The following is a 21576-nucleotide window of genomic DNA, read 5'->3' on the forward strand; positions in this document are numbered from 1 at the left end:
GGCTCGGAGTGATAGATGGTGTCTTCAACTCTTGGTAAAGTGTGCACAACGGGAGGTGGCGCAGAAAGGACTAGGCTAGATGCCGTCAAAGAAGCGAGAGTAGGAGCAAAACCCTCAGGCACAAAGTTGGCGGGAATTCCCCACGGGAACCCGACTGGCATAGATGGCGCAAAGTGGGCTATTGCAGCAGGCACAGTAGAAGTTGCAACCTCAGATATGACAGTCCTCTAGGGAGGAGTTGCAGGAGTTGGCGAAGCTTGGCTCTGGGAAGCTAGCACTGACTTCATCATGGCAGTCAGCCTAGTAATCTCTTCTTTCAGATCCCGGTTCTCTTGCTCTAAGTGTTCCATGATCCTTGGATGATTAGCTCTTGTGTTATACCGGTGCGTCAACTTGTGTTCAAAATAAATGAAGAGCAAAGAGTTAGACCACTGATCAAGAAGCTCAGAATAAAACCGGCTTATGCATATGATGCATGCAATGTTTGTGCATGTGATTTATTTTTTAGAGGAACTTTGTAGAGATCTATTTGCAAATATTTGAAAATATTAATCTTTTAAGACATATATGGAACTCATATAGCAATAATATTTGGAAAATTTTTACACCAAAGAAGTAGTATAGTTTTGGTAACCAAATACAATACAAGAGAAAAGGAGAATAAACATCCTATGGAGCCCTAGAAATAATCGTCCAAAGCCCTCAAAATCGGAAGATAAGCTGCACGAAGCCTCTTCACCTCTCTCTCATAAGCTGTTTCCATGTCGGCCTTCTCCTTGGTGAGCCGATCATACTTCCTCTTCCAAAACCTGGATGACTAAGGAAGAAGAGAAGTAACCACATCATCAGGCTCATCAATGACCTGATGCTCTAGAAATTCTATCACTACATCTTTATCTCTGACCTGCTGAAGAAGTACCTCTCGCTCACGAACCCATGCATGTGACTGGTCTTCATCTCTCAACTCCTCTACTTCTTGGTTAGGGAGGGGTGGAGGCCCAACCATAACCATAGGGGTAGGTCTTGGATAATCATACGGCATACGGTACTCAAGAGCTCTCTTCCTCACCCAAGCGGTGTAGGGTTCCAAAGCAATAAAATTCTTCGGACCAAGCCCCTTCCTTCCCTTCCTATGAACTTTGCGCCATGCGCGGACCATCCTCTCCTTCAAGTTCTGGGGATCTTTACCCTCTTGAAAGAACACATCTTCCAACAGAATGTTGTTAGGTTTATCCTTTAAGGGGAACCCAAGCTGACGGCGAGCCAAAATAGGGTTGTAGTTAATTCCACCACATGTACCAAGAAGAGGCACATTGGAGAATTCACCATAAGAGTCAATAATCTGGACGCCATCATACACACGGTTATACCAAAAGATATCATCATTAGTGAGAGACATAAGTCTCGTAGACCACCGTAGACATCCCTTGTTCTTCTTGAAGGCGAGCGCCTGAGGCAAGTGCAAAATAAACCACTTGTACAACAGAGGCAAACAACACACAATGGAACCACCACCTTTTGCATTCCTCATATGCAAAGAGAAATAATTGTCACCCAACAGAGTCGGAACGGAATTAAGAGTAGAGATAATCCTAATGGCGTTCACATCCACGAAATTGTCGATGTTGGGAAATAACACTAGCCCATAGATGAGAAGTACAAATATGGCTTCAAAGGCATCCTCACTCATGGCCTTCCCAAACAAAGTAGCTTGAGCAATAAGAAAATCAGATGGGAGACCTTGAATTCCACCTTTGGTCGTCATATGAGCAACAACATCAGATACATCTATATGAAGCATGTCAGCAATCTCTTGGGAAGAGGGAACCCTCTCCAAACCACTGAACGACAACTAATCCAAGATAGGTATACCCACAAGATAGGCATACTCCTCAAGCGTAGGAAAAAGCTGGAAATCCGGAAAAGTGAAGCATCGATACAGAGGATCATAGAACTGCACCAACACACTCATCAGACCTTCATCCACCTGAGTAGAAAGAATAGACATGAGCTTCCCATGGCGTGCTTTGAACTCCAAAGGCTCTAATACATAAGATGCCAAACTCCTTAACTCTTTCAAGTCAGGTTGTCTGAAACTGTACTTCTTCATATTCCTTCTTTGCTTATCCATGTCTTCAAATTTGCAAATAGACCTCTTAAGGTCCCTTAAAATTTTAATTGTTGATGATATGGATGCAAATGAATGCATGAATGCATGGATGCAACAATCACACTCAAGGATCAAGCAAGTCACACCACACAAAGGTCACGGGATGGCTCACGTTATCGTTAATATCAATCATCCATTTTGGTGGATTATGGTTTACACCTTATCAACACCCAAGTTCCATTGATATTGAGGATATACGAGAACGGATTAACCGCGAATCAAGGGTTTGTTGTAAGTCACGAGCATGGAGTATCAGTTAAGAACCACCCAAAGGGAGTGTACTATGGTTAAACCTGACAATCATGTTCTAAAAAGGTCCTTATAGTCATCATCTCATCTTTCGGATATTATCGGATAAAACGACTACTCGTCCTCCAAAAATATTCTCAAGAGAGACTCTTATGAGTGTAGTATCGCGTAACAATCGTATCAAATCTTACACTTGAACGACCTTCGCACTACGTCCTAAAATAGGCCAAGATGGGCTAGGTAATCTAAGGTACTTGGCTTCTAAGGTTTATATTGGAAAGGGTAATGCCTAACCACGACTACTCGTGTGACATTATTGATCCCAACAAGACCTCCACCAAGTGAATGGGCTAGCAAGTTAACTTGCTAAGGAATAACTCCACACAAGTCAAAAAGACTATGCCATTCTCCTATCATAAGTGCATTTGAGTTCGGGTATAGAACTCATCTCACAAAAGACCACCAAGCACACAAGCAATGAATATGTCAAACAATTCATACATTACAAACAATACAGTCATCCCAAATTTGCACAAAAATATGTCACAAATAAATATAAACATACAAGCAAAAAGTAGGCTAAACCCACTAGGAAAATTTCCCCAGCAGAGTCGCCACTTTTCTGTAGCGGGGTATTTGTTACCTTTAGGCTTATTGACTAAACCAAAAGTAAACATACAATTCGAGTCGCCACAACACTTTTATTTGTCCAAAGGAAAGGCTAAAAAGCGAACAAAAGCCAAGTAAGAAGTTTTATCAAATCAAAAACTAATAAAATGTCAGAGATCTAGGTAAGGGGGTTGGTTATGCAATGGGAAGGTTTTACGCACCCAAAACATCCTTAGTACTCTAAGGGAGCCCTTTTTGCAAATATGTGTTGTAGGTTGGTATTTGTGAAAACATGTGCAAAATATTGGGGGGATGAGAAAAGAATAGATTATATTTACAAATTTGTTGTTTGAATGGATGAACCCATTGCCTACGTACCATCACAAAGGTAGGATCAAGACCTCGTAGTTCGGGGTAAAAATCACAAAGATTGGTGAATTGATTTGATCAAAAGCCTTAAGGTCTTTTGTTATCAAAGGGAGAAAACTCAACCTAAACCAACAATCCACCATGTGAGGAGAGCTTCAACATACTAGTGAGGGGTTAACCCTATAATAAGTATGGAAGACTTATAGTCCAATCACTAAGGATAAGGTGAGGTTTACATCAACCACTATGATAACTCAAACCTATGGCTAATGTTTATGAAATCGTCTCTGGTGCAAATTGTAGAACATAACAGTTCTTTGGAAATCCCACCAAGGACCTAAATCTTCATTTATCAGTGTTTATAGAATATGCAGACACACTAAAGAGTAGTGATGCAAATCCAGAAGCCATTCAATTATGATTATTTCCATTTTCCTTGAGAGATAGAGCCAGAGCATGGCTACAGTCTCTACTTGCAAACTCAATCATAACTTGTAATAAACTCAAGACGGTATTCTTAGGCATATATTTCCCATTAAGAAAAACATTAGTACTAAGAAATCATATAAATACGTTTAAACAAGCCGAAGGAGAATCACTTTTTGATGCATGAGAAAGATATAAAGATATGATAAGACTACATCCTCATCACAAATTAGAACAATGGCTTATCATTCATACCTTTTACAATGGTCTGCTATACAACACCAGAATAACCATAAATGCTACTATTGGCGGAGCCTTAATGAACAAACCCTTCGAGGAAGCCTACCAGCTTATAAAAAACATGGCCCAAAATCATTACCAATGGGGAACTGAATGAGTTCAAGTCGAGAAAACCCAATAGAATGGAGGAATGTTCTAAGTCAATGGAATTGATCATGTAAATTCTAAAGTTGAGGCACTTACCCCAAAGATCAACAACTTAACTATAACTACTCCAGCCATTATGGTTGCTGTAGCCCCAAACTACGAAATTTGTGGAGTCTAAGAACATATAGCCAATGATTGCCAAATATTGACTGGAACTGCGCCATACCATGTCAACTATGCGCAAGAAAATTCCTATTCCAACACCTATAATCCTGGATAGAGGAACCATCCCAACTTTTCTTACAAAAACAATAACGCATTGTTTGCACTAAGCCCTCCACCTTCAAACCCTCCAGGTTTCAAAAAGGAGCCCATGCTTCTCCTCCTGCTCCTAGAAAGTCAAAATTAGAACTTATGATTGATAACTTCATTGCATCCAGGACCCAGTAGAACAAAGGATTCATGAATCAAAACGTTCATACAAACGAGTTGGAAAAACAATTGGCAAACAAGGTTGAAGCCATGTCTATGCATAACGAGATGCTTGAGACTCAAATATCTCAAGTTGCCCAACAACAAGTTGCTACTTCTGCTCCAGGTGGCACATTTCTAGGCCAACCTCAACCAAATTCTAAGGGACATGAAAATGCTATCACACTACAAAGTGGGACAAAGTTAGATGGACCAGTAGACCCAAGAGTTGAAAACCCTATGATGTATAGAAGAGTAGAGGAGGATCCTGAGAAAGTTACCGATGAGAGTCAAGTAAGAAAACCAATAGATGGTAATTAAGAGACTATCACTAATAAAGATGTTGTTGAAAAATAGAGGCCTTATATACCTCCACCTGCATATAAACCAAAGATACCATACCCTTAAAGACTAGCCAAAACCAAGAATGATAGCCAGTTTAAGAAATTCATCAAGCTCCTAAAACAACTTCATGTTACTATACCTTTCACTGAGTCATTAATCAAATTCCCTCATATGCTAAGTTCCTAAAAGAGATCTTGTAAAATAAGAAGAAACTTGAAGATGATGAGACCGTGGCACTCACTGTAGAGTGTATCGCCATTACCCAAAACAACATGCCACCCAAATTGAAAGACCCTGGTAGTTTTTCTATTCCTTGTGTAATAGGAAAGTTTGTCATCGACAAAGCACTATGTGTTCTCGGAGCAAGCATATGTTTGATGCCTTTTTCCATATGTGAAAAACTATAGTTATGAGACTTGAGACCCACTAGAATGTCCCTCAAACTGGAAGATCATTATGTTAAATACCCTGTGGAAATGTTGGAAAATATTCCAGTTCGCATTGTCCAATTTTATATCCTTACAAATTTCATAGTGATGAATATAAAGAAGAGCCTAATATACCCATAATCTTAGGGAGAGGTTTCTTGGATACAGCCGATGCGATTATAGATGTAAAACGAGGGAAGTTAACATTTGAGGTAGGAGAAGAGAAAACTGACTTTATCCTTTCTCAGTTTCTAAACACCCCAGCTATAGACAACACATGTTGTTTTATAGACATCATTGAATAATGCATAAAAGAGTTAGCATATGAACCTCCCTAGCCAATTACAAAATTAGTAGAACTTCCAACCGAAGAAATGTTAGATGAGAGCGAAGATGAATACCATCACCAATATACTGATAATGGCCTGAGAGAATTCTTAGCACTTACATACATGACCCTATGCCAAGCCCTAAGCAAACATTAGTAGAACTTCAGGTATTACCCAAAAATCTAAGATATTAGTTTCTTGATGAAAGACTTGATCACCTGATTATAGTTAGTGCTGATCTTAATAAAGAAGAAAATGAGAAAATCTTGGCGGTGTTTAAAAAATATCCTACAACTCTATGCTATAACATTTCCGATCTGAAAGGGATAAGCCCCTCTACATGCATGCATATAATTATGCTAGAAGAGGATTCTAAAACCTCTGGAGAGCATCAGAGGAGGATCAATCCCATCATGAGCGATGTAGTCAGGAAGGAAGTACTAAAGTTACTAGATGCTGGAATAATCTATCCAATCTTAGACAATCAATGGGTTAGCCCAGTGCATGTCGTCCCTAAGAAAGGAGGTGTAACAGTTGTTAAAACGATTAGGGAGAATTTGTATTTGAACGCACAAAAAATGGATGCTCTATGTGTATAGATTATAGAAAGCTAAACAAAGTAACTCTGAAGGACCATTTCCCCCTTGCGTTCATTGATCAAATGCTTAAACGTTTAACAAAACACTCATACTTTTGCTATTTAGACCGATTCTAGGAAATTTTCCAAATTTTTATTCATCCAGATGTCCAAGAGAATACTACTTTTACATGTCCTTATGGAACTTTCGCCTACCGATGAATGCCATTTGGACTATGCAATGCTCCCGCGACCTTCTAGGGATGTATGATGGTGATATTCACAGACTTCCTAGATGATATTTTAGAAGTTTATATGGATGATTTTTACGTATGCAGATCTACTTTCGAAGGATGCCTCACTAACTTAGAAAAATTTCTGGAAAGGTGTGTGAAGGTCAACCTAGTACTAAATTGGGAAAAATGCCACTTCATGGTGAAGGAAGGCATAATCCTAGGACACATAGTGTTTGAAATGGGAATTGAGGTTGATTAAGCTAAGATATAGGTAATTGAAAACCTCCAACCACCTAAAATAGTTAGAGAGGTCAGAAGTTTTCTTGGACACGTCGGTTTATACCGACGTTTTTTAATGACTTCTCTAAGATTACTAAACCTTTGACTGGTCTTCTGATGAAAGATGTTGCATTCATCTTCGACGTAAAATGTCTTGAGTCTTTTAATCTCTTTAAGCATGCATTAATATCAGCCCCTATTATGCAACCTCCTGGTTGGAGTAAACCATTCAAGATTATATGCGATGCCAGTGAATATGCTATAGGCGCTATCTTGGAACAACATAAAGGTAAGAAACTACATGTCATATACTATGCAAGAAGAGCCTTAGACGCTGCTCATATGAATTATGCAACTACTGAGAAAGAACTTTTAGTTGTAGTGTTCACAATTGATAATTTCTATTCTTACTTAGTATGAGCTAAAATCATCATCTACACGGATTACACTGATATCAGATATTTATTGAGTAAGAAGGATGCAAAACCAAGATTACTTCGGTGGATCCTATTGTTACAAGAATTCCATTTGGAAATCTGAGACAAGAAGGAAACCAAAAACGTGGTAGCTGACCACCTCTCAAGTTTAGAGGATCTAAAACCATAACATGTACCCATAAATAATGATTTTACTTATGATATACTAGTCACATTAGTCAACATTGAAGGAATGAGTTATGATTGAATCTAGCTAAAATATGCCCACAAAACGCATCACATGCTCAAAGGTACAACATAGTCGTCACCGAACTTTATTTATCCCAAAAGAGGGAAGGGGAAACATCGAGAAAACCCAAGGGGAAAAAGAAACACAGAGAAATAGGTAAGGGAATCAGTTAATCAAGGGGAAGGTATTAGCACCCCTCACATCCAAGACACTCGATGGGAACCGTCTTGAATATTCTTGCTTGGATGAGTGTTGATATTTTCATGTACTTGCAAAACGGAAAATGGGTTAGGAAAAGGGTGCTCGAAGAGGATTGAGGCCCTCATGCCTACGTATTCTCATGGTTCAATAAGAAAGTCAGAGCTCCGTAGTTCGGAGAACCAGAGAGAGAAAGGGAAAAAAGAAAGAAAATTTATCACCAAGGATTCACATCCTCGTGCCTATGTATTATCATAGTGCAATGATAAAGTCAGAGCTCCGTAGTTTGGAGGAAAAAGACTAAAAAAGAGATGAGATTGAGGGTGGTGTTTAAACCAAAATAAAATATGGGGGTTAACCATATAGGTGTGTACCAAAAGGAAAGGAATTGCAATGGTGTTTAAACCAACAAAAAAGAAACTTGTCAAAGCCGGAGACTCACATGACAAGGGTCTTACCAAAGCACTGGGTCTAACATGGTAAGGGAGGAAAATAGGAAATTATCAAAGATGGAGAGTTACATGACAATGGTCTTACCAAAGCATTGGGTCTAACATGGTAAGGGAGGAAAACTGGAACTTGTCGAAGCCGAGACTCACACAACAAGGGTCTTACCAAAACACTAGGTCTAACATGGTAAGAGGGGAAAGCAATAACTTGTCAAACTCGAAGACTCACATGACAAGGGTCTTACCAAAGCATTGGGTCTAACATGTTAAGGGAAAGGTATTTAAATCAAGATAGGGAAATAGCCATGAAGGCGTCAACCCAGGGAATAACCATGAAGGTAAGTGATCTTTATGCACACACTTTCTAAGTAAACTGCATAAATCATAGTATGCAGAAACACCACCGAGACTATTGATAACGATACTGCTATGGTCTTATATGACTTTGATTGTCCAATTAACCAAGCTGAAGATGGAGACGAGGAAGATTGTGAACTCCCTGAAGAGCTAGCAAGATTACTCAAGCAGGAAGAGAAAGTCATCCAACCATACCAGGAGGATGTTAAAGTCATCAACCTTGGTACAGAGGAGGACAAGAAAGAAGTGAAGATATGCGTCGCTCTCCAAAATGCAGTAAAGACCAGACTGATAGAGCTCCTTCGTGAGTATGCTGATGTATTTGCTTGGTCATATCAAGATATGTCTGGTTTGGATACTGATATTGTCATGCACAAGCTACCCCTAAAAGAAGAATCTCCCACTGTCAAACAAAAGTTGAGGAGAACTCGTCCAGATATTGATCTCAAAATCAGGGAAGAGGTAAGAAAGTAGTTCGATGCCGGGTTTTTAGAGGTTTCCAAATACCCACAATGGGTTGCCAATATTGTGCCAATACCAAAGAAAGATGGAAAGGTCTGCATGTGTGTCGACTATCGAGATCTGAACAGAGGTAGTCCAAAGATTATTTCCCATTACCTTACATTGATGTATTGGTGGATAACATAACTCGGTTCTCGGTATTTTATTTAAGGGATGGTTTCTGCGGATATAACCTTATTAAAATGGATCCTAAGGATATGGAGAAGACTGCATTCATTACCCCTTAGGGGACTTTCTGTTATAAAGTGATGCCTTTTGGGTTAAAGAATGTTGGGGCAATGTATCAGCATGCAATTATAACTCTTTTTCATGACATGATTCATAAAGAAATCGAAATATATGTTGATGATATGATTGCCAAATCCCAAACAAAAAAGGAGCACATCACTAATATGGAAAATATGTTTGCTGGATTAAGGAAATTTAGGCTGAGGCTTAACCCTAACAAATGTACATTCAGGGTTCGATCTGGGAAACTTTTGGGTTTTATTGTAAGCCATAAAGGAATCGAGGTGGATCCTGACAAGGTAAGGGCTATTCAAAACATGCCTGCGTCGAAAACTGAGAAGGAGGTTCGTGGATTCCTAGGGAGGCTAAATTACATCATCAGATTTATTTCACATCTCATTGCCACATATAAACCAATATTCAAGATTATAAGGAAGGATCAAGAAATTGAGTGGGACGATGGTTGCCAAGCAGATTTTGACAAAGTCAAAGAATAAACAACTTTGGTACCCCCTATTTAAGGAAGACCTCTCACCATGTGCTTAATACTGCCTGATGAATCTATGGGCTTTGTGTTGGGACAGCAAGACAAAACTTGCAAGAAAGAGCATGCCATCTATTATTTGAGAAAGAAGTTTAACGAATGTGAGACCAGATACTCATTGCTATAAAAGACTTGTTGCACATTTGCATGGGCTACTAGGCGTCTCAGACAATACATGTCGACTCACACAACTTGGCTAATCTCCAAGATGGACCCTATCAAGTACATATTTGAAAAACCAGCCCTCACAGGCCGAATTTCCCGATGGCAGATGTTATTATCAAAATACGGCATCCTTTATGTCGCACAGAAGACCATCAAGGGTAGTGTATTGGCAGACCATCTTGCTCACCAGCCAATGGAAGATTACCAACCCTTGAAGTTTAACTTCCCAAACGAGGATATTATGTTTGTTTAAGACTATGAGATCTCGAGACTCGACGAGGGACCCAAACCAAGCGAGAAATGGACTCTTATGTTTGATGGCGCCTCAAATGCCAATGTCATGGAGTTGGGGCAGTATTAATGTCTCCCAAGAATTTTCATCTACCATTCATAGCAAAGCTTTGTTTCACCTGTACAAATAACATGGTTGAGTATGAAGCTTGCATACTGGGACTAAATGAGGCTATTAAGTTAAGGATTAAATTCCTTGAAGTATATGGAGACTCTGCTCTAGTAATACATCAGATCAGAGGCGATTAGGAAATGAGACATGCTAATCTAACTTCATATCGGGATTATGTTATGAAGTTACTCCCGAAGTTCGACAAAATCACTTTTTCCCATATTCCTCGAGAAGAGAATCAGATGGCAGATGCTCTGGCAACTCTAGCATCCATGTACAAGTTGATATGGCCTAACTATCATCCTAATATTGAAATCAGGCATTTTGATGAACCTGCTCATTGTTTGACAATAGTAGAAGAGTCAGATGACAAACCCTGGTTCTTCGATATCAAACACTATCTTGAGAAACAAGAATATTTGGCAGAGGCTTCTAGCCTTGACAAGAGGATTATACGGAGGTTGGCAACAAAGTTCTTCCTAAATGAGGATGTGTTATATAAGTGGAATTATGACATGGTATTAATCAGATGTGTAGACAAATAGGAAGCTAGTCAACTCATGAAGGATATACACGAATGATCCTTTGGTACCCATGCTAATGGACATGCGATGACACAGAAAGTCCTGAGGGCCGTTTACTACTGGTTAACAATGGAAGATGATTGTTATCATTATGCCAGAACATGCTACAAGTGCCAAATTTATGCTGACAAAATGCATATACCGCCTACCCCTCTAAATGTCATAGCATCACCATGACCTTTCTCTATGTGGGGATTTAACATGATTGGGATGATAGAACCCAAAGCATCTAATGGACATAGGTTTCTCTTGGTTTCCTTATACTACTTCACCAAATGGATCGAAGCCGCATCTTATGCCAATGTCACCAAGAAAGTGGTTGCTCGTTTCTTAAAGAAAAATATCATATGTCGATACGGGGTTCCCAGCAAAATCATCACCGATAACGGGTTCAACCTCAACAACAAATGAATAGTTGATTTGTGTGCAATGTTCAAAATCGAACACCACAACTCGTCACCATACCATCCAAGATTAATGGGGTTGTTGAAGTTGCAAATAAAAATATCAAGAAGATCATTCAGAAGATGGTGGTCACATACAAGGATTGGCATGAAATGCTACCTTTCACGCTGCATGGCTATCATACATTGGTGCGTACTTCGATAGGGGAAACCCTTTTTTCCTTGGTTTATGGCATGGAAGCAGTCCTTTCTATAAAAGTCGAAATCCCCTCGATGAGAGTCTTGATGGAGGCTAAGTTAGACGAAGCAGAATGGGTTCAAGCAAAGTTCGATGAGCTCAACCTTATTGAAGAGAAGCACTTAAAATCATTTTGTCACGATCAACTCTATCAGAGGCGTCTTAAGAAAGCATTCGACAAAAAGGTTTGTCCTAGAGTGTTCCAAGAAGATGACATGGTACTGAAGAAGATCCTGCCAATACACAAAGATTCTAGGGGCAAATGGATACCAAATTATGAGGGTCTATATGTGGTGATCAGAGCTTTTCCTAGAGGCGCTCTAATCCTTGCAACTATGGAAGGTGATGAATTTCTAATTCCCGCAAATGCTGATGCAGTCAAAAAGTACTTTGCCTTAAAAAGTGAAATAATAAAAAGCAACTAAGTCAAAAACCCGAAAGGACGGCTTAGGCAAAAATGGCTATCCTGGTGGATCGAAAGCCCGAAAGGGGGGCCTAGGAAAAAATTAAGCATAAAAATAAAAGAACTAACCCGATGAGTCGAAAACCTGAAAGGGAGGTTGTAAGATCCCAATTTTGACCCCTAAGATCCCTCATTCCATCTCATAGCTTTGCATTGGCGTTGGAATCACACCTTGGTATTCTCCTCACTAATCATTCATTGGGTTTGCATTGGGAGAGATCACCAAGAATTTGTGATTGTATCATACTTTATTTTCTTTGTTTACTAACCAAAATACAAAAGTATGTCTAGTGTATCTTTGTTTCTTTTGTAGGTAATATGTGTGTCAATTTGTGCCTCACCAAACTCACAAGTAGGGTTTGAGACCCTCAATGCAAGAGATCAAGTAAGCAAAGGTCCATATTTGTCAAAGACATCAAGGGATACTTCATTTTACATCATCATAAACATATATGATCCTCCATGATCCCCAAAGAGCAAGAGAGCTTCAAGTGTGCAAGTTGGTTCAAGGAAGTTGACCAGAAAAGTCAACTAGTCAAAGCCAGGGTTTCCTAAACCCTATCTCCTACAATTTTTGTCATATGAAAATGATTCCAAGAGAAACGTTACTCTTTATGACATTACAAACATCTATCATGTTGGCTACAAGAGCTAATTTTGCTTGGAAAGTTATTTCTTATGGTGAAAGATTATAGGTCATTTTGTTTATGCCCTAGATAAAAGGTCAACTTCCAAGAGTCATAACTTCCTCAATATTTATGATATGAAGGTGATATAAGTTTCATGATTAATTTCAATCTTCCTTCTTCAACTTTTCTTCTTTGAGAAAGATCGGATTCTACTTGCAAAGTCATGTACGAGGAAACATTATAGGTCCATTTTGGTCCTCATCATTGAACAAGCAAAATTCCTCAACTTCTAAAATCCATAAGTCCATCATGCAAGATCCAAATGGTATCAAATATGTGATAAAATTGTAAATAATTTAAATGGCTACAACTTTGTAGAAGTAACCAAATTCATTTGAAGCTCACATCCAAAGTTATTCAAGGTGGAAAGAGGGGTCATTTGACTTTTAACATAGAAAGATTTCTAAGTATGTTTGATTCTTCCAACTTCAAGTCCAATTTACTCCATGTTCCAAGATTCAAAATGAAAAATTCCCAACATAAAATTTGTTCTTCATGATGATAACTATACAAAGAGTTCATGATCACTTCATTTGGATAAGAATTGGAGGACTTGCGCATGAGTTCTGTCCATGGCTTAATTCAGAAAGTTTTGAACTCGAAACACGTACAACTTTGCATGGCTTCATGTGATGACTTCAGCAACCATTTCGCACGAATTTAAGTGTATTTTAATCATTGTTTGGGCCTGAATATGCACCCATGCACCAATATTACTCAATTTTTATTCAAATTTGGAAAGGTGTGGAAATTATTTCCTTGGCTTATAAATTGAAGTGCATTGGCTCAGAATCAAAGGAGAACCTTGCCCCAACTTTGCTAGCCATATCCATAACCTCATATCAGAGAATACAGAGAATACCTTGAAGATTTCTCTTAAAATCGAGTTCTGGTTCAACTCTAGTTTGTGAATAAGAACTCCATGGATTCAATCCCTTTTTCATTCCATCGGACTTCTGCAAGCAAGAGGAGTAGAAAGCAAGAAGAATTGCATCAAGAATCAAGCTCAAAAGATTCTGACTGAAGTTGAATTTCATCAAACTTATTCTCTCTGATTCTTCCTCAATACTTTAGATCTGGACTCAATTTTGTGATGGCTGAAGTCCTACCAATGTAGGCAATGTGACTGAGTTGTTTTGAGCTTGAATCGAAGCAACTCAGGTTGGACACCTTGATTTTCATCTCCATTTTTCTAACTATAGAGTGAGAGATGGAACAAATGGAGTTCATATTCGTGATCCTTGTAATTTTCTCTTTAAAATGATGTATGATCCATGAATTTCTAGAAGTGTTTAATCCTGCCAGTCCGGTGAGTCTCACCGTAGAAGATGGTCGGAGTTAGGGTTTTGGTGGTGGCGTGGCTTGTCCCTCACCTTTGGATCTTCATTCCACGTTTGAATCTTAACCATTGCTTTTGATTACCACGCATGAGGACACGTTGACTGAGTGCACCATAGAACGTGTGTTTGTGTCCATCAGATCTGCCACCTCAATTAATGAGGGAGATCTGATGGCTCCATTTTTTTGTTTTATTTTATTTTCTAAAATGATTTTTTTAAATAGCTTTTTCTTCCAAAATTCATTATAATTTCATTTTTGATCCAAAAATTATAGGACTAACACCAAAAATTCACAAATATTTTATTCTTCACATTTTTTATTTAAAATTAATTTTTGGATTAAGTTTGATATTTTTTGTGAATTTTGTAATTTTTAAGTTGGTTTTAATTAGTTTTTAATTACTTCTAACTTTTGAAAAATGCCAAAAAAAATAGTCAATGGTTCTTTGACCTTGCTTGACCTATGATAAATCCCTTGGGCATTTCTTTGGTGTTTTGAAGGGGTTTTAGGTTTTTGACCTTTGAAAATGATTTTCTTCATTTTTTTAAAAATTATTTTAAAATAGTTTAATTGATTTAATGCTTTAATGAGCTTTTGTATTTACTTTGTGTTGACTCTACTTCTGTTTAGCCTTGGTCTTGGTTAAGTTGGACCTTGACTTGGTCAATACCATTGGATTTAGGGGGTTGATGAAGTTTAAACTTCATCCCTCAAGATGAATGAATGGTATTTATCAAGTAAGGTTCACCCCTTAACCAATTTGGGATCCTCTTTATTTCATCTCTCCATCTTCATCTCATTTCTTCCCTAATCCTTTCTTGGCCAATGACTTCTCATAGATCATTAGTTAGTTGATTCATCAATGACCTTGTGTCAGATGAATCAACATAGGTTTGATTGAGATAGGCCCATTCCCTCTTATTTTTGTGTGTGGTATGCTTTAAGAGCTTGGTCTTGATACCTTGTCTCTAGCATGCATTAACACCAATATTATTATTGATTGGCCTCAGATAGTTGTGACTTCTACATAAGTCCAATTACGATTGCTTAACATAGCGCTAAATTTATCCCAAAGGCAATGGCATTTTTGTAAGTGAGATTGTAAGTCTTCTATTCCTCATGGTATTGTGTGAAAATTTTGCTCCTTTTCCATTTGTGAGAGCTAGTGACATACTTGTAGATTTTATCCAAGTTGGAGCCCTTCTCATAAAGGATGTATAGGTTCATATTTTCATGTTTGTGAGTGAATGGATAAGTGTTCTCCAAAAAGTGACTAAAAAATCTTGTCTTCTTTCACTAACATTTACTAACATATTATTATATTAGCTAAATTTTAGTGTCATTTACTTCATGCTTTTATTTCTTGTTATTTACTTTATGCTTTTATTTTAGCATCTCATATCATATTTACGCTTTGCCCACTTGGACCTATTGTTTATGCTTCAGTCATCTTCATTTTGCTCACTTGAGCCATTTTGTTTGTGCTTGCGGTCTTATTTTGTTTGTGGTCTTAGGATCTTAAAATACTTAATAAAAACAAAAACACTAAAAAACACATTGGTGGACTGTTGGATCTCTGTCTATGACTTGATTTGGACCTATGGACTTAGAGTTAGCAACATTCCTGAGCTATGGAAGGAAACTTGGCAAATTCCATTAATTTGAGACCAAAACATGGCCAATGCCATTCATCTAATACAACCTTGAAAGGCTCCCTTTGGTTTATCTGATACACTCTTTCTCTTTGTCCAATTGTTATTTTGATCTTATTGTTATTATTTTATGTTTTCTCTTTGAGTATGTTTCAAGGGGGTTTTCATATATATATATCTAAAATGCATTGAAGATTGCTTGCTTTGGAGTTATTGCTTGGATGTTTGGTTATCTTTATTTGATACCGTTGATCTTCTTATTATTTGCTTGGATGATTATGGCTTTTGTTGTTTGCTTGACAATCCAAAGGAAATGAGTTTTTATTTGACATTGTTGTCTTGTGGATGCTTCCTATGGGTTATTTCTTTTCAACTCTAAACTTTTAAATCTTGTCTAGGATAATCCCTTCATCTCCACCTCCTTCTTCTTTAATTTCAAAATATCCTCCTCATTTTCAAAACTTCTTTGTTTGATGTTTTTCAACTTAGACTTGTTTTAATGAGTAGAAACCTTGGTGTAGCGGGGTATTCATTACCTTTAGGCTTATTGACTAAACCAAAAGTAAACATATAATTCGAGTCGCCACCGCACTTTTATTTTTCCAAAGGAAAGGCTAAAAAGCGAACAAAATCCAAGTAAGAAGTTTTATCAAATCAAAAACTAATAAAATGTCAGAGATCTGGGTAAGGGGGATGGTTATGCAATGGGAAGGTTTTACGCACCCAAAACATCCTTAGGACTCTAAGGGAGCACTTTTTGCAAATATGTGTTGTAGGTTGGTATTTGTGAAAATATGTGCAAAAGATTGGGGGGATGAGAAAATAATAGATTATATTTCCAAATTTGTTGTTTGAATGGATGAACCCATTGCCTACGTACCATCACAAAGGTAGGATCAAAACCTCGTAGTTCGGGGTAAAAATCACAAAGATTGGTGAATTCATTTGATCAAAAGCCTTAAGGTCTTTTGTTATCAAAGGGAGAAAACTCAACCTAAACCAACAATCCACCATGTGAGGAGAGCTTCAACATACTAGTGAGGGGTTAACCCTATAATAAGTATGGAAGACTTATAGTCCAATCACTAAGGATAAGGTGAGGTTTACATCAACCACTATGATAACTCAAACCTATGGCTAATGTTTATGAAATTTTTTTAACAAAAAGTGGCCATTGGAATCAAAAAAATCAGCTTGAAGTGAGTGGTATTTACAAGTTAGATTTATTTACAAAATGAGTTCAAAGTTGAATTAAGATTCATTCACAATGAGTATTGATGAAAAGATGTTGAAAAGTCAAAGGCATAAGGCCTAGGTTTCTAATTTGAAATTAATGTCAAAGTTTGCACAAAATGAGTTTGGCTTGGGTTAGAGTGGAGAGAAGAAGAGAAGGGCTAGTCCTAAAGCGTACAAAGATAAGAGAAGAGATAAAACCCTTGGAGTTCCTTTTCTTGAAATCATAAAGATGATTCAAGATGCTCATTTCCTTTGGACTTAGCAAACAACAAGCAATCACACAATATTTGGATTCAAGCTCCTAGGATCTCCATTTGGCCTGTCTCTCTTAACTTGGCTACTCATGACAATGGTCCTTCTTACTATCTCAAGATGGAATCCCTATCACACAAGAGCAAACATCAAAAAGTTCACAGCACAATAAGAGAAATGGACAAAGAATAAGTTTAGATTAGGAAGTCCTTTGAAGTCAACTTTTAAATTTAGCATTCTAAAGGCACGAGGCCTAGTTGCTCTTCAACAAGTTTAGCATTCTAAAGGCATGATGCCTAGTTGCTCTTGAACTCCTTTAAGCATAGGTCATGTCCTAATTCTAAGTCCTTTTTCCTTTTTGCATTGGGTTCACACAAACAAAGACAAAACAAACACAAGACAACAATATATTTATATACAATAATGAGCTCAAATGAGCAAAAGGAAAATGGCATAAACATAAAATATATGCTCAAGTGAGCAAAGGGAAAATCAATATGAATAAATGAGCAAGAAAGTAAATTGCATTAAAGTAAATTGCAAGAAATTAAATGCTCAAATTAAAGTTAGTAATTAGTGGTTATGTTAGTGTGTCATAAGACAATTTAGTGCTATGTTAAGCAATCGTAAATGGACTAATGTAGTAGTCACACCTATCTGAGGCTGGTCAATAAAACTATAGGCAAATAAACACAAGTTAGAGATCATGACTAGTAAGCCAAGCTCCAAAAACTTGTCATGCCAAAAGAAAAGAGGAAGGCCTTGTATGGACTTCAGGTTTTTTGCTTGACCAAGAAGCAACCTATCTTGGACACAAAGCAACTCACTTGATCTTGGATCAAGTTGAGTTTGATTTGTATCAAAGAAGGTTAACCCTCTCATATGTCAAGGCCAACCATAAGACATTAACTCATTGGCCAAAATAAAATAAAGAAATGAGATGAAGATGAAATGGACATAAAGAGAAATAAAGTGTTAAACACAATTGGTCAAAAGTGAATCAAATCATCATCAACCAATGCTAAACAGAATAGAAATGAAGATTAGAAGTCAACAAGTCAAACATATTTTTTTGGTATTTTTGGAATTAAAATATATGCAAAATTAAAATGGACAAAATATGGTCAAACCTCAAATTCAATTCAAATCAACTTCAACAAGTCCAATTAAATTCTCATATGTCTAACATGGTCAAACAAGGTTTGACAAAAAAATTCAACAATTTTTGAAATCAGAAACTATTTTAAAACAATTAAAAACAATGAAAAATAACACAAATGAATTAAAATCTCAAATCAATTAAGAAATTGATGAGACTATTTTTCATTGACTTATCATGATCCTTATGTGTTAAGAAAATATTTTTGGATTTTTCAGATATCAAAAAGTATTTAAAATGAATTAAAAACTATTAAAAACCAAATAATTCACAAAAAATATTAAATGAAGTCACAAAAATATTTAAAAATCAAAATATGAAACTAGATTTTTCATGAAATTTTTTGCAATTGGTCTCATATTTTTTGTGACTTCAAATAAAATATTTATGAATTTTTTGAAAATAAAAGGAATTAAAAGAAAATAAAACAGAAATAAGAAAATGGAAAAAATCCAGAGTGCTTGGATCCTCCATTAATTGACGTGGCCAAGATCCAAAGGCTCAGAGGCGCGGTCATACCATATGCCTTGGTCAAGCGCGCTACATTTGTAATTAAAATAAGTCAACATGATCAATGGCCACGATTATAACATTTTTCCAAGATCCAAAGGACCAGAAGCATCCACGTGGGGATGGTGGTGGAAACCACCATCTTCTCCGGCCAGAAAACCAACTCCGGCCACCACGTGCAGGTTTTTAAAACTTAATGAAAATGAAAAACAATGGTATCAAAATGAAGCTGGGGTGATGTTCATCACCCCTGTAACCTTGGATCTTCCTCAATGTTTCTATTTAGAGAGAAACAAGAGGTTGAAGATCATGGTGTTTGATCTGAAATGTCATGATTCATGAAATTAAGACCACCACTGGCCTGCCTCTTGTTCGAGGACTTCAGAAAACAGTTCAAACTCAAGCAATTCACATTGTATAGAAAAATCCAGATCAAAATAGTTTGGTGATATACCTCTGAAATGCAGCTTCAAACAGCACGATCTGCTCAAGTTCTTGATTCAATTTTGATCTGGAGATGTGATGATGATGTAAGGCTAAGGAATTAAGACTTGAAGATCAACTAAGGATGTTGAAATTCAAGCTTGAAATTGAGAAATGAAAACTGAAATTCCTTTGAGTGAGGGTGAGGTTTCAATCCAGCAGAGTTTCAGATCTCCTTCAGGTTTCATTTTGAATGAGGAAGAGCTTCAATTTATAGCTGAGCTTGATGCAAAGAGGTGTTATGCTCGTGTGCATGGAATATGGACTCTTCAAGCATGGGTCTGTACAGGCGCGTGCAAAGCCCAAAAATGGATGAAAATGCAATCTGAACTCAAATGCAAATGGTTTGGACGTATAATTGGAGTTGCATTGGCTTGTGCATGAAGTTATGATGCGAATTGCATAATTGAACCTAAACATTCGTCTCTTCGAAACTCCCACATGGAAAATCCAAAAATTGTCATGTGAGTAAAGGTTGGAAAGCTCTTGACATAAAGAACAAAAGTTATGTTGGGCAAAAATCCATTTGGAGTTTGGAAATTTATGAAAACTGGTTGTGAAGTTAGGGGTACAAAACATGTCTAGGTTGCCTTTGAAATTTTTTGCCAAAACCAAGCAACTTCAAGCCCTTCTGTTTCATTGATGCAAGCCTCAAATGGAAAAACCCCCAACATCAAAGTTGTAGATCTTTTGAAGTTGATCAATTTAGACTCAAATTTTGCATCATTTGGATTTTTAATAAGAACGTTATGCGCACTTGAAGTTGGACATTTTTCAAATTCAATGGTTTTGGCCCAAAGTGACCTATAATGTTTTGTATTATCACATGTGTTTCTTTTAGGATTATGAAATTTTATCCAACATAACATTTTAAATTGACATCGTAAGCTTTCCAATGAAATTGGTATCACCTCAAAATCATAAAAAATAAGGATGTTAGGTCCTTGGGAAGTTGACCCAAAATTAGGGTTTCAGTCAAAATGACCTATAATGTTTTGAAATGAATGATGACCTTCCAATTTTCAAATAGATTTTTGATGAACATGAAAGTTGTTCATATGGTTCTTAAGAACATTGTTTCGCTTTGGGTTATTTTCATTTGACAAACACATCAAAAGTTAGGTCCCAGGGATCCTCAGTTTAGTCAGATGACTTGACTGGTCAACTTCTCAAGGTCAAACTTCAAATCTTGATGAATGAATGATTGGGGATACTCACATAGGCTCATATATGCATAAAATAATGAATGAAATAACTTCCCTTGATTGAATTTGATCATAGATTGAGGTTGCTTCATGAGCAAGGCACAGTCAATGCACAGTTGAATTAGGGTTTCCTTGGGAAACAATCCTCAAGCCCTTTGGTTTATCTTGATCAAATTGGAAAATTTAGATACTTGGGAGACATATATGATGATTGGGAACTTTGTGGATCATTTTCATGCTTGTTCTCATCTTCATCTAGCCACTTCATTGAGCTTAGGAGCCTCCTAGGAGCATGGGGAGTACATGGTCACTTGAGCTTCAAAATAAAAAGAGTTAGTGACATATTTTTGTGCTTTTGGTTAGTAAAAAAAATAAGAAAAGCAATAATATACAATTCAAGCATGCTTGGTGGTCTCAAACCAACTCACACAAGTCCTAACCCAAGGGTAAGGAGCCACACATGCTATGATCCTTGAGGCAATGCATTGAGTAAATGATATGATGCCATGAGGAATCTTAGGTTCAAAATTAAGGTCTTACACTTGGCCTTATGCCATTGGTTTTCAAACTATTTTCTTAAAAAATGTTTAAAAAGACTTATCATATTGACTTTATTTTCAAAAAGACCAAAAAGAACTAACAACCTCATCTAATCATTTTGGCCACTTGGTGCCTTTTTCCTTTTAAATTTTCAAAAAGAGAGCATTTAGATTTGAGTTATCCTTGGTTGAGATGTAATTCTCCCATTCCATGATATGTTGAGTATGAGAATTTCTATTTATTAGGGGGTTAGTGGCATACTTGTTGATTTAATCCAAGTTGGAGCTCTCCCTCTTAAATATTGTAAAGCCTTTATTATCGGTGGATGTTTGGTTGAATATTCTCCCATTGATAACAAAAGATCTTTAAGCTTTTGTTAAAATCAATCACTCATTTTTTAAAAAAAATCCATG

The sequence above is a fragment of the Lathyrus oleraceus genome, chromosome 5 (genome assembly GCF_024323335.1).
Source record: "Lathyrus oleraceus cultivar Zhongwan6 chromosome 5, CAAS_Psat_ZW6_1.0, whole genome shotgun sequence".
In the NCBI taxonomy this organism is placed as follows: domain Eukaryota; kingdom Viridiplantae; phylum Streptophyta; class Magnoliopsida; order Fabales; family Fabaceae; genus Lathyrus; species Lathyrus oleraceus.